Here is a 13,898-nt window from a genome sequence, read left to right as displayed (position 1 = left end):
TCACTTGGAGAATTCCTTTATACTGCTGGCAGTGGTATGACATCTGCAGAAAAGATGTGTGCATGTGCGCTTGTGCACACACACACCCACACACACCCCAGTTCCATTGTCAGTTTGTTTTACCCATTTCTCATTTTTCTACAGTAAATCATTAATTCTTTGTTTTAATATAACAATTCATTAATCATTAATCAATTACAAGAGCCATTTTAATTTAATTTTTAGTTGACTATACAGAGCTTTTTTTTCTTCTATTGTTAACTCTGCAAAACAAGTAAATTTCTTGGTAGGGATTTTATTTAGTTGAAACTTTTCATGAGAATGTGTTGCAAGCCTTTAAAGTTTAACTAGTCCCTCACTGGATCCATACCTCTCTCTGGTGTAGTGCAGGACAGAATTTAAAGAGCCCAGGTTTCTTGCATATAACAGAGACCCACACATTGCTGGCTTCCACAACTGCCCTTATTTTTCTTGCAATCAGAAGTTTGCCCTCTTCCCATAGGAATTTTTAGTACTCTTATCTTCCTCCGAATATTGACTTACCTAGTTGAGAATGATTTTAGTTACCTATGACTCTTGTTTAAGGCTTGTACTATTTATTGAAAATTAAGTTCCAGTTCTGAAAAGTGTCTTCTCAGTGCTAAAGTTTGAACCTTGGTCCCACCTTTTATTAACCATGTGACTTTAAGCAAGTCTATTTACTTCCTCAAGACTCAGTTTCCTTCTCTGTAGAACGGGGAAGACCTACAGTGAGAAGTCAGTGAAATAATACAAAATGTCTGTTACACCATGATTGTTCACTGTTACTTTAAGTGCAATTATTACTTTATTAGGGAAGTATGGTAATACATATTCAGTTTGGATATTCATCTAAAAGCTCTGGCCTCAGCCTTTGAAAGATTGAATAGCATAATACTTTAGTATCATTTCTGACATCCTTGAATTTGTGTGTAAAAATACTTACCATCACATCTAATAGCCTAACAGCATCAGTTTAATAAATGAGACATGCCACTTGGAGTTATTATTGTCTCAGTATTCACTTTCAATTACAGGTAAGCATTCTCTATGTAACAGAATGAGCATTTCCTTATAGGTTTTATGTGTTGAAATTTAGTTAATGTTGCAAATGTGTAGACTTACATACTACAGAAGTAACCTAGCAGCTTACAACAGGTGAGAAATTGTATACTCTACTGTCAAATTAAAACTTGGCTCTTAAGATCCTTCTTAAAAAATTATAGTGATAATTACTTTTTTACTAGAATTTATATTTATTCTTATACTCCAGAAATTCATTCTATTGTGATATTTGGTTTGGCTGCAGCTGAGTGGTATGCTGTATTTTAATATAATAATATAGGAAAGTAGTAAACTTTTATTTTTTCCTTTTATGTGCCTGACATATTTATCAGTTTACCCAAAATATACAGAATGTTGGGTAATTTTAGAAGAAAATATTTTTAACATCAAAATCTTGCATTTTCATTCCAAAAACTTTCAAAGGTTAGTTTCTATTTTGATTAATAATTCAGTAGATTGAATATTATATACAGATTTGAAAGATTTCTTAATAAGTTTCAACATGTACAACTGGAACCATTGTCAAATATTTTTTCTTAGCTAAATAATGCATTACGTTAAAGTCACATAAAAGAAAAAAACCTGAAATACCTTCCAACATAATTTATACACAGACATGTTCTATGTGTTATTTCATTCCCTTTAGGTCAATGCATGCTATATTTACTCTCAGTTCTTTCGTAAGATAGAGTTGTTAAAACCACTTACTGAGAAATAGAGGGTGATACATGAATAAAACAAAATTTTGCTGTTTTGTTTTTGTTGCAGTAGAACACTGGTAACCCCTATTAATGATTCCATTACCAATAGATGAAACAGAATGGTGTTTACTTTAGGTGGGCGAAAGAGACCTTAAAGTTTAAAAGCAGTTATGCAGTATTCAAATAATACAGGACACATTTTAACAATACAAGAACCCGTTTCATTTAATTAACCATGGCCTGATATTGTGTGCATCCCACTCAGGGTAAACCACAGTCCATTAACTGGCTAATGCTTCAAAGCCCTATTGTTTTTCATCCACCTTCATTGGCCAAATGTGTTGTAGAGGCATAGTCTTAAGTTCTGGAAAACAGTTCTCATGGATTTTGCTTTAATGATAACAGTGTATAGGTCATTTGTTGATTGAGTGGCATTTCTAAAATCTGTTCTTAATGACTTTTAGGTATGAAACTGTAATGATTTTACCATGTTTGCTGAAGCAGAGAGCAGATGAATTAGAAGGGTTTATTTCTAGTTGCAATCAGCAATGACCATCATGACCTATTACATTCACCCTTTAAAATAGCCTATATTGTTAAATGAAGGAAAGTGGAAAATGGAGAAAAAGGATGGCACTTTCTATGTGATGTATATCATATTCTGGAACCTCCTAGCATTTCATAATGCTGTGTCAACTGCATTAGACATAGTGCAGTTATAAAAAAAAATCTAGATCTATAACCATACTTTTACTTTTGGAGTAAACGTGATACCTGATGGTATTTCCCCGCCCCACAGCTGTGTAGTGTTTGCTTTTATAGATACTTCTGGGATTACTTGATAAGAACTTTAAAAATTACTATGAAATTATAGGATTATAACTAGCGTTCTATCACCATTATCTTTCAATCTGCTGTCAGTGCAAGGGTAACAATTGAGGCCTTTCATGAAAATGGTGAGGGCAAGTGACCAGGATAATAGGTTTATTTAGTAAACAGGAAAACAGTTCATGAAATATATTGTCAGTGAGAAAGGAGAAATGAAAAAATAAATATTTAATGAAAGGTCATGATTAACACAGAAAAAGTGTCATGGATGTCTGGACAATAGGCTACATAATAGGGATATGGAATTAATTTAGGAAGTATTTGTTTTCTGGCTACAATATTTATTTAAACTGAGAAATGTCCTAACATTTCTCCAGCTTCATCTCATATCACGCTCACTATTATCCCCACTGGGTTTCACTCCTGTAGTTCTTGTAGAGAGTCCTAGTTCTTTCCTCAGGTTTCTGGCTCATGCCTTTCCATTGCTGGGAGCACTCCAATTCCCTCTACCCTCACTTTTTCTGGTTCTTTTCTCTTTATCTTTTACGTGTAGTCTCATTTCTCTAGATTAGGCTAGGGGCCCCTTTGTATATAATTTAAAAGCATCTTGTACTTCTATCATACCACTTATCACATTTTATTGCAATTCCTTATTTAATAATCCATTTCTCTAAATGATTTTAATAGAGTTTTTGTAGGAAAAGACCAATCTGTGGTTAGTAAGCACAAAATATATATGTTTTGAATGGATGGATGCTAGTTCCAGTGTTACCAGTTTTGAAATTTAGGAAACATTTATTAAATATTTAAATTTTACCTCGTATTGTCTAGCCTGGGGAGGTTGTGGAAGAATAATTGGCCATGAAGCAAGATTAAGTGAAAGATGATGCTTGTACTGAGTTTTGAAGGGTGTGTGAATCTGGACCTGGTAGCTGGTAAAAGCTAACTAAATTTTGGTACGAATTTTTTCTCTGTGTATTCTGGCACTATTTTCGTAGAAGTGAAGAAGGTGAAGGATGTTAGACTATAATAAAATTTATATTGGACAAAATGAAAATTTCATAAGTAATTTATATGAAAAATCTAAAAAAAAGTCTGAAATATGCAGAGGCTTTATGTAAATACTGACAGTTATTGGCCATTTTATTTTACTTTACAGTAAAATGAAAATAAAGTGATTAATTTAAACACTAACAAATTAACTGGGTATTGAAGAATAAATAGCATTATGTACAAAAACACATATGCCTTATGGTTGCATATTGCTGTTCTATAATGATTTATTTAGTCTAGTGAATGGTAACAGTATGTTTTAGATATATTCTATGGTGAAACTTGAGTACTTTAGTAAAAAATGTCACTTGGCGGTGCTGCGAAAATGCAGGTTCTCAGGTCCATTCTATTTTGTAGGTGGGACTGTTGCATCTGACCTAATAAGCATCCAGGTGATTGACCATAACTCTCCTGACCATTTATTTAGTGGCAGGACTGATACGTTTTGTATAAATCTGAAGTTCTTTTGAACAGTTACATCCATTTCGTAATGAATTTTGAATACTCTTAAGTACATTGAATGGGATATTACTTATTCGAGTGCATCAGATTTCATGTATGGATTGATGAAATCAGTCAAATTACCTTATACTTATTCTTTGGGTACCCAGCTTTGCAGAATAAATTGTGTTATAAGTGGTTTTGTTTATCATAATCTGTGGAAAAATAAAAATGGACAATATTACTGTAAATGTTTGAAATGTTAAATAGTCTAACTAATAATAATTTAACTTCATTTATACTATACAGTTTACTTTGGTATATCTGACATTCTGCCAATGCCATATCCTAAGAGTAAGTATATCTTATTCATCTCCATGGTAAACTGTCAATTTGATTTGTAAGAACAGTAAAAAAAATTATTGTAATATAATAGTATATTCCACTGACTTTGTAAGAGAATAACTTTCATTTAAATCTTGGTTATTCTTTGATTATATATTGCTTATAAAAGATACAACACTTAAGTGTTTACTTTGTTATTTGCCTTTAATTTTTGTTATTAAGTTAAAAAAGTAATACATGTTTAACATATAAACCAATTTATGGGTATATAAAGAAATATTTTTTAAAAAGTTAATTTCCTTTCCATTCCTCCTTTGTCCCCTCACTTTCTCTATGTTTACACAAATATAAACACATTTGTAGGTTTGTGTTGAGTATGTGTGTTTATTTCATTGAGATGGTATGCACATTCTAGAACCTGTCCTTTTCACTTAATACCACATATAGTTATTGTTCCAGCATAATGGTCCAAATATAACTTGCTTTTAATAGTTGCATACTACTTTATGGTATTGGAGTTCTATTATTTATTTCGTCATTCCCATTCTTAATGAACATTCAGGATGTTCACTTTTTGCCACTATTGTCAGTGGTGCAGCGATAACTTTGCATATGAATCTCCATATTTTTGTTTTTCTTTCTATAAGATGGATCTAAAATGTGGGATTGTAGGTCAGAGAGAATGTCTATTTCACCTTAATGAATTTCTTTTATAAGATATATGACATTTTTTCTTACAAAACATTTTTATTACAATAATAGGTTATAGACCATAGGAATTACTAGAAAACACATAGAATGAAATGAAAATCATCCATACCTATACCACCAAAACATATTCAGTGTGGTCAATCAGACCATAACTTTCCAATTATTATTTTCTCATCTACTTTTTTCCAATTCATTACATCAATTGTATTATAAGTAGCTAAGTTTTATTGTCACTTCATGAAGAAGATTTTGCAGAGTAATTTCAAGTTCCTGTTTTGTAGATATTCTTTCCTTTAAGTCCCTTAAGTTTTAAATGTAGATTGCCTTGTTTTTCCTACTTAGAATAGCTGAAAACTTTCAATAAAAATTGTAATGCAATCTAGAAAGTACAATATTAAAGAGAAAGGAAAAATAGCTCTGAATTAGGACTGAGAAAGCTTGAGTTCTGGATGTGGCTTCTACCTGATTATTCATGGGACTTTGGTTAATCACTTCATCTCTTAGAACCTCAGTTTCTTCTACTGTTCTAAATGTGGAAAATAATGACTTAGTATTTTGAGAGAGCTGTTTATTTGCAGTTGAAGAAAAAGGAGCAAAGATATGAAATGGTCTCTTGATACATGGTTTTATTTTATGCCTTACAACCAGAAGTAATTTCAACCTTTTCCAGACTCAGTATCAAGGAATTTCTTTATGCCCCTTTGCAGGTCAATTCTGATCACCCCGATAGCCAGTTCTTGTTCTGATTTCTGTCACCATAGGTTAGTTTTGTCTGTTTTTGAAGTTCTTATAAATGCGATCATATATACTGTTTTGTGTCTGGTTTCTTTCAACAGAATGTTTATGTGCTTCATTGGCATTGTTATATGAATATACCATATATCTATGCTATACAATATTATGCTATGCTATTTAATATTAGTCATCTGTTAAAATAGGGAGGATAGGTTGATAGATTCTAAGTAAAAAGTAAGTTGCAGACAAATACGAACAGCAGCACACTACCTTTATTTTTACAAGATGGATGTGTATATTCATGCCGTGTGTGCATGCATGGATGTTATTGATGGATAGACAGGGAGGGAGGTGAGGTGGATTGATAGTTCTGTGTGGAAAAACTTTTACACATATAAAACAAGTACCAATTGTTACGTTACGTTTTAGCAAAGTGTGGGCATGGATAAGATGGAGAGTGAAGTATGTTAGGCCAACCTCTATAAACTTGAGAAAAGCCATATAATTATGGAATTACTTATTCAAATAAAAACTTTAAATATTTTTCTTTTTCCCTTGTTCCTTCTCATTTTATTCTGCTGTCTCCTGAAAATTCTTTCTAATTGTATGGGGAAATGTATCATTTAATTTAGCTCTTAGCGTTATAAAGTTTGCTCTTAACCCTCCCATAAATGAGTATTATGCCCATATAGTTTTTTGTATATGTTTGTGTGTTTGTGTGTGTGTGTAGATAGGAGGCTGTTTCTGTCTATTATAATTAACATTGCTCCCCTGAACCCCAATACATTTCCTTTAAGAGGTGTCTTAAAAGTCGTAGCAGTTATTTACTAAGTATAGTACTTTTAAGCAAGTGAGATATGATTTATTTAGGTGAATTACAAACGTTTCAATATTTAGTAGTGAATATTTTAAGCTCTTAAAATAAAGATTGATCATTTTTAGTGATTGAGGCAAACCTCCAGTGTTTATATTTGTATGTTTAAAATTATAAACAGAATTAGAATTAGTTTTGGGTATAGATTTAACTTCTAAGGAGTCAGTGAAACCAATTTGAAAAAAAATGAAGTGTGTATCTTATCTTGCTATCCTTTAGTCACTGTAGTTTATAATTAAATCCATGTGTGTTAATATCATTAGTAAATAAAATAATTACAAAAATAAAATATTAAATGATTAACAGATTACTAGCAAAAATATAAATTTTTAAAAAATGATATTATTACTATAGTGAGGTAGCCAGTCTCCAAAGATGGCCATGAACCATGTTTCTCAGTATTTATAAGGTGTGCTCAAAAGATATGGTAAATGTTTAAATAAAAAAATTTATTACAGTAAAAGAGACATTGCCATTAATCCCCCTCAAAATACTCCCCTTGCTTCAAACACATTTATCCCATCATTCTTGCCACTTTCTGAAGCAGTTCAGGCAGTCCTCTTTCATGAGTGTCTTTACTTCATCCTCATTCATGACAATGCTCTGTGTCACACATGTCTTCTGGGAATACTGCAATTTCTGTCAAATAGAAACATTACAGTGTGTCCTCATCCACCTTATTCACAGATCTGGCACCATGTGACTTCTGACTCTTCCCCAAAGTTAGATTGATACAGGACAGCGAGGTAGCCACGACTGCACAACTAAAGACACTCAGGAAAGAAGACTTCCCGAACTGCTTCAGAAAATGGCAATAACGATGGGATAAATGTGTTTGAACAGAGGGGGAGTATTTTACAGGTGATTAATAGCAATGTAATACATTTTTAAATTTAAACATTCACCGTGTTTTTTGATAACATCTCCTATATCCTTTTATCAGCTCATCACATTGAGTTTGGGTTAGCCTTGTGATGACTCACTTTTGACTAATGAGTTGTGAGGTTACATTGTAAGAAGCCATGCAGCTTCTGCCTGAGTCACTTGGAATATTTACTCTGGGTGAAGCTAGTGACCATGTAAGAAGTCCAGTGTTTCTGATACCGTCATGTTCTGAGGAAGCCTAGCCTAGCCACATAGGCTAATGTAAGGGGAGAGAGAGAGAGAAAGAGAGAGGGAGAGAGAGATAGAGATAGAGAGAGAGAGACAGAGACAGAGATTGGTGCCTGTCTGACCCCCAACTGTTCCAGTCATCTCTGCTGAGGTGTTTGAAATGGGACTGATGAAACCAGGTTGGCACTCTAGCTCAGTCAAGACTTCAGATGAGTCCAGCCCCAGTCACCACCTAAAAGCAGCTGCATGAGAGAGACCTAGGCAAGAACCACTCACATGAGTTTAGAAAATCCACAGAACTATAAGAGATAAAAATAGATTGTTGTTTTAAGCCACTAAGTTTTGGAGTAGTTCCATAGCAATAAGTAATGGGAACAGATACAGTTAACTGAAATTTGTTTCAAATATATTGTAGATATTAAATAAAGGTCAAGGTATTTTACTCATCCTCACTATTTGACACTTTTCTCATTGACAGTATTTTGTGACCAAAGATACTGATGTAAATGTTTGAGCCAGAATTGCTGAAAAAGAGTTATTCTGAGATTCAGAACCAAAACTTAGCTAGATCCAACCTGGAGCATTGAAGGCTACTAGGAAGCTTTAAAGAGCTATGAATCACACCTCAGGGACCCATCAGCAATATGGGGATCCAGGTTGAATTCCAAGTATTTTCTATTTATAGTTACATAAAAGAATACAATAGACACGAGAGAATTTATTTTAAAGGAATCTAATTAAATAATTATAAGCCTTTCGCTCCTTCCCCCTCATTTACTTTTTCTTTTCCTACTTCAGATTGAATTTCTGTGGCTCAGTTAGAATAATAGTTAATAAAGTTAGGCTTTATATAGAAGAACGGGATTTGTATCAGACAAACATAATTTTTAAGTACCTTTATACCTTCCAGACACAACATAGCATGAAGCCCCTGATGTCAGAGACCGCTAGTGTTTCTTGATTACAAACTCTTTGACCTCAGGGTCACTGAAGATTAGTATATTAGGCATAATGCATTCAAGCTCATTTTCTAAGTTATCTTTCATGTTTTGTCAACTGCCAGGTGGACTTTGAGCATTTTGGAGGAAATGTGGTTAAAGTAGTCATAATTATCAGCTGCCTGAAGTGCTTACCTGTTATTTTAAAGAATATTAATAAGGTCACTTTTAATTTGGCAGCTTTCACATGATCGCAAAATGATCATGTCTTACATTTTCATTTATTTCTCTAGTCATTTGTAGATTAATTGTATTTTCATATCATATTTGAGAACTAAATATTTGTTTACAGTCTAATATAGCATGTAACTTTTGATAGTTAAATGTTATACATACGTTTGGACACAAATACTTCCTTTGGCAAGTTCATCTTAAATGCATATGAATTGAAAAGTAGAATTATAAATATAATAAAATATAATGTACAGCTAGTAAATATTTTAAGGTATACTAATTGTGAGTTGTAAATATTATAGCCAAGGCATGCTTGCACCAACTTCCAAAAACTAAAGATGAATTCCAAAATCTTTTCACATTTTTGTTCTTAATAAATGAATTTATAGATTATTGCTTATATTTAAAATTAAAAAATAAATTCCAGTTTCTTCCAGCCATACTAACAAAAACTTAATAAGTAGGCATTGCTTTAAAAATGACACAATCCACCAGTTATTTGGTAAGACTAGCATAATCATAAATTTCCCATCCATGCTTTTTCCAAAAATACTAACCCATATTGTTCTCCCTGGACCTGTTGTAGGGATGACTAATCCAACTGCTGAGGTCTCCCTTTATGTGTTTGATGGAACACTTGGCTTGCTGGACTACAGCTGTGTGTTTATGTGCAGTGCACACCTGCAGGGGCCTGACAAATAGCTGTAGTATGCAGAGGATACAAAATTACCCTGGCAGTGCTGCAAATAAGGAAGTTTCTGTTTTGAAGTCCATATGTGTGTGTGCTTGAGATGCCAGCTGGTGTATTTATGTTGCATGCACAGATGTAAAACTGCCAACTGATTTTATACCAAATAAAGTCTAATCTTTTTATACGTACTTTGTGTCAATGTTATGAAGTAGTACATAAGAATGTTCTCACGACTTAGGTCTTTTAAAATAAAAGGTGCTATTAAAAATATGAACTCATGACACAACTAAGAAAGAGGATAGTGACATAGGTGGTGTTTTTTAACTATCATCATTGTGTAGAATTTTATAATTGCTGTATCATTATATAAATAAATAAAAGCTTGATTTATTATAAACATTAATGATGTATATCCTCTTTTGTGGCTAGTCAGTCAGGTCTATGTTTAATCCAATTTATGACTACTGAAATGTGAAAGTCAAATTTATAGTTCCTTAGCTTGAAGGTTTTGGCCTTCCATTTTTCAGTATACTTAATTTTAACAAATTGAAATGATAGTGCATTTTGGGTGGCATTTTACCAATGTATTTAAGTTTGTTCTGAAAGAAATACCAGTATTTACAGGGATAGTATTCTCCAAGACTATGGAGATTTAAACATCAAAATAAAAATTATAGAAAAGCCGTTTATTCAGAAGAACATTTGAAAGAGGCAGCTTTTTGTTTCATGTCACCTCTAACCAACTGAAGAACCCCATTTAATGTATCCATGCTGAACAAGAGTAATGATTTGATAGTTGGAAAATTGAACTTCAAATTAATACTTGCAAATTAGACTTCTCATATCTATTACTTAACCGTGGCTTATTTTCAAGTTGGGATTCCTCTTTTGGATAGTGTTTGATATAGTAGTCATTTTCTCTAAGAGCTATCATAGCTTATAAACTAATGAATTTTTTCACTATATAGTTTCCAGTGGTAATGGACATGTTTAAATTGAACTATTTTTAAAAGTATTTTACTGTATTTGAAATACATGCAAAATTACAAATTTTTCGACTTTGCACTAGGAGAATTGGTTATTTGAATGGTTATAATTTAGTTTTACCTATGATTTCTTAGTGATTTTTTTTTCACTGTGTTTGACCTGTACTGGTTTATAAATACTTATAAGTGGAGAAGAGTTCAAGTGCTTAATACAAAATCATATTAATTTTAAATAGAAAAAATTAGTGATACTATAAAATATGCTATCTAATTTTGCATTTGAAACATACTAATTGAGTATTTTACATGTGTCCATCTAAATATATTAATTGATTCTTCTTCTGGCATTGATGTAAGTTATAAGTTTGTTCTGACTTTGTGTTTGTAGAACTGCCTTATCATAGTTTATTATTTGATTATATTTGTATTGATGTTTTATATACCTTACTAATTCATTATTCATTGTTATTGATAACAAACTCATAAATATTTTTAATAATGCCTTTATTTTTACTAAGTAGCACATTTGTAGGTATGCTTTCTTTTTCTTCAACAGTAGGCATTATTTCCTCATAAAAAGATGTGCATTTTCTGTTATTTCTGGCATAATTTTACTTCAACAAATGTGGGAAGGCTTGAGCTTTTAGCATTGTTCCTTAGCCATAAAAGTATGAGTTTTGAAAAGTATGAGAACTGAGTGAAGCTTCTTAATTCATGAAGACAGCTTGATTTGGAATAAATTTTATATGATGAGACAGAAAGGTGGAATAGAAAACACGTCTTTTAATGGCTAACTTGAGGGATAGAATGGTTCTGGCAAAATGTACAATTAATCACACATCAGAGGTACACCAAGAGACCAGGAAATGCCGCAAAAAGTCAGAGTAGAAAGGGAGCATAGTACAGTTTAATGAGATCTTCCAACAGGAGACAGAGTCACAGTTGTGTGACATTAGGCTAGTTTCCTGGAGCTTTAGTTTAGTTTTTCTACCAGGGAAAGGGAATAGTAATTCTGCTTTAATCCAGTTGATGTGAGTCTTAATAAGATAATAGACATAAAGCTCTTTCTAGGGTTAGGGTGTGGACCATGTGGTAGGTATGCAATAAATGTTGACTAATTTTTTTATAACAGCAGTAGTAGCAGCAGTTTGAAATAAGTTAATTACATTGGAAATAAGAGATACTGTATATGTAAAGCTAACTCAGAAAAGAAACAGGAATTGTTGCCTTCCCTTTTTTCCCCTCAAAGAATATTTTAAAGAAAGGACCAAACCTCAAATTTTTACAGCTACAAGACAGAACCTTTTATTACTCATTTGAGAGATTATGTTCCATACACACTTGGTTATTTAGTGCCAGGGCCAACTTCTTTTTAGTAGGGTATCACTTCAAACACTGCTGCCGCCGCTGCAGGTTGCAAGCACATGATTGAAGGCTTCTAGTTCTCAGCTCATGCCCAGATGTCTTTCAATAACTATAGCCAGTAATTTCTTCAAATTGCTCACTTTATCAGCAGCACATGTCATCAATCCTGAAGTGGTTGCTCAAGTCAAACTGCAGAATCTTTAGCTTACAGACACAGCTGCAAACAGGTGAACAGGCAGAAAGTAATTTGTGCAGCTTGGTGGCTGTCAGACGAAAGACAGACAATCTGTGTTTAAAACAGATTGCAGGCCCTGTATGGGCCAGACAAAAGGGATTTCTCCAACTGCAAATAATTCCAAGGTTAACATATTTTCCTTTCTGCCATTAGGTGATTTGTTAAAATTGGAAACAATGAACATTATAAATCTACACAGAAACTGGAGACAAGATGAAAGAGAAAATCAGATCACTAAATAGGTTTACATTTGTCTTTCCAAAGAAGTACAACTGGCATTCATAAAAGCTATTTTCTCACAAATTAAGCCAAGTTATAAAATAATTCTTTGAAACTTACAAGATTATAAATGTTTCAAGTTGCATTAGAAATTACTGATATTAAAAAACAATGAAACCTGAACCAGTACAGTTTTTGTAATAAATATTTTGGTTTTTAGATAATTGTTAATTTGTGAATATTGCAATTGCTTTTTTCAGTTACTTTTAGTGTTTCCCTTGAAGCTTAATTAATGTAGATTTCAAAAGTAGCATATGCCAGATATATCATAGTTTTCTGCACATAAGGATCTGTCATGGTTACAGCACAAAAAATTCTTATGGAGAAAAAATTTTTTAAGGATTTATATATTTAAAAAAGTTATCCTCACATTTTATTTTTCTGCAATTACTGGAACATGACTCTAAACGGTATCTTAATCTATCTGTAAAATAGTCATGATTTAGAAGATTGTTCCAGAATAGCATTAAGAATGTTCATCATTTTGGCCATGAGTCTTAAAATTGATAGACAGTGTTATGAGATACTAAATCAGCAGCGTATTGCTTGTCAGTATTAGTCCATCAGAGTACTGACTCACTAAAAAACAGGAAGAAGGACTATATTACATTAGCTTTATGCATACTTCATCATGGAAAATTGTTGCAGGAGATACATACAAACCTGTTTATATATTTAAAATGTAGGGGTGCGTGTGTGTGTGTGTGTGTGTGTGTGTGTGTGTGTGTAGCACATGAGAAGTAAAAGATTAGTCCATTGTAATTATCTACGGGGGCTCATGTTTGTCATATAGAGAAAAACTATGAATGAATGTGACTGATTTATTCTCTCTTGTTCTCTGGGTGTCTTGTGTTTTTCTCTCATGTTTTACAATCACTTTAATGTTGTAATTATTTTTAATGGGTAATGAATCTTTTATGAACATAGTCTTCAATATCAAACTGGGATACAAGTCACAATTTTGTCACATTGTGTGACCTTGGATAAGTTACTTAACCTCTGAGATCCTTAGTTTTTCAATGGTGATAGTGCTATTTATCTAACTCATATTGTTTTTGTGATATTTCAGGAAAAATAACATACAGCATTGTGCGTTGCACATATATAAAGCTTCAATAAACTTCAGCTAGTTTCTGCTAGAAGTTAAACATCCTGAGAAGAGGGAATGAGTTTGTCTTGCTTCTGTTTCCTAAGCGTTTGTCACCATGTCTTCAATACTGTAAGAACTCGATAACTAATCAGAGTGAATTTATAATTGGTTCTGTAAATTTCAGAGTCTACTTTGC

At 32.6% G+C, this 13,898-nt stretch overlaps 1 protein-coding gene across 8 annotated transcripts in view; it reads left to right on the top strand.

The window, feature by feature from the left end:
• The window catches only part of VPS13B (vacuolar protein sorting 13 homolog B), a 735,829-nt gene that overhangs the window by 170,622 nt on the left and 551,309 nt on the right, over positions 1 to 13,898 (top strand). The gene's annotated exons all lie outside the window — the stretch shown is intronic.

Source organism: Rhinolophus sinicus, chromosome 6, assembly GCF_057876585.1.
Source record: "Rhinolophus sinicus isolate RSI-liver-muscle chromosome 6, RSI-T2T, whole genome shotgun sequence".
NCBI lineage: Eukaryota > Metazoa > Chordata > Mammalia > Chiroptera > Rhinolophidae > Rhinolophus > Rhinolophus sinicus.
The sequence above is the reverse complement of the archived record's forward strand: the minus strand, read 5'-3'. Positions and strand labels throughout refer to the sequence as shown.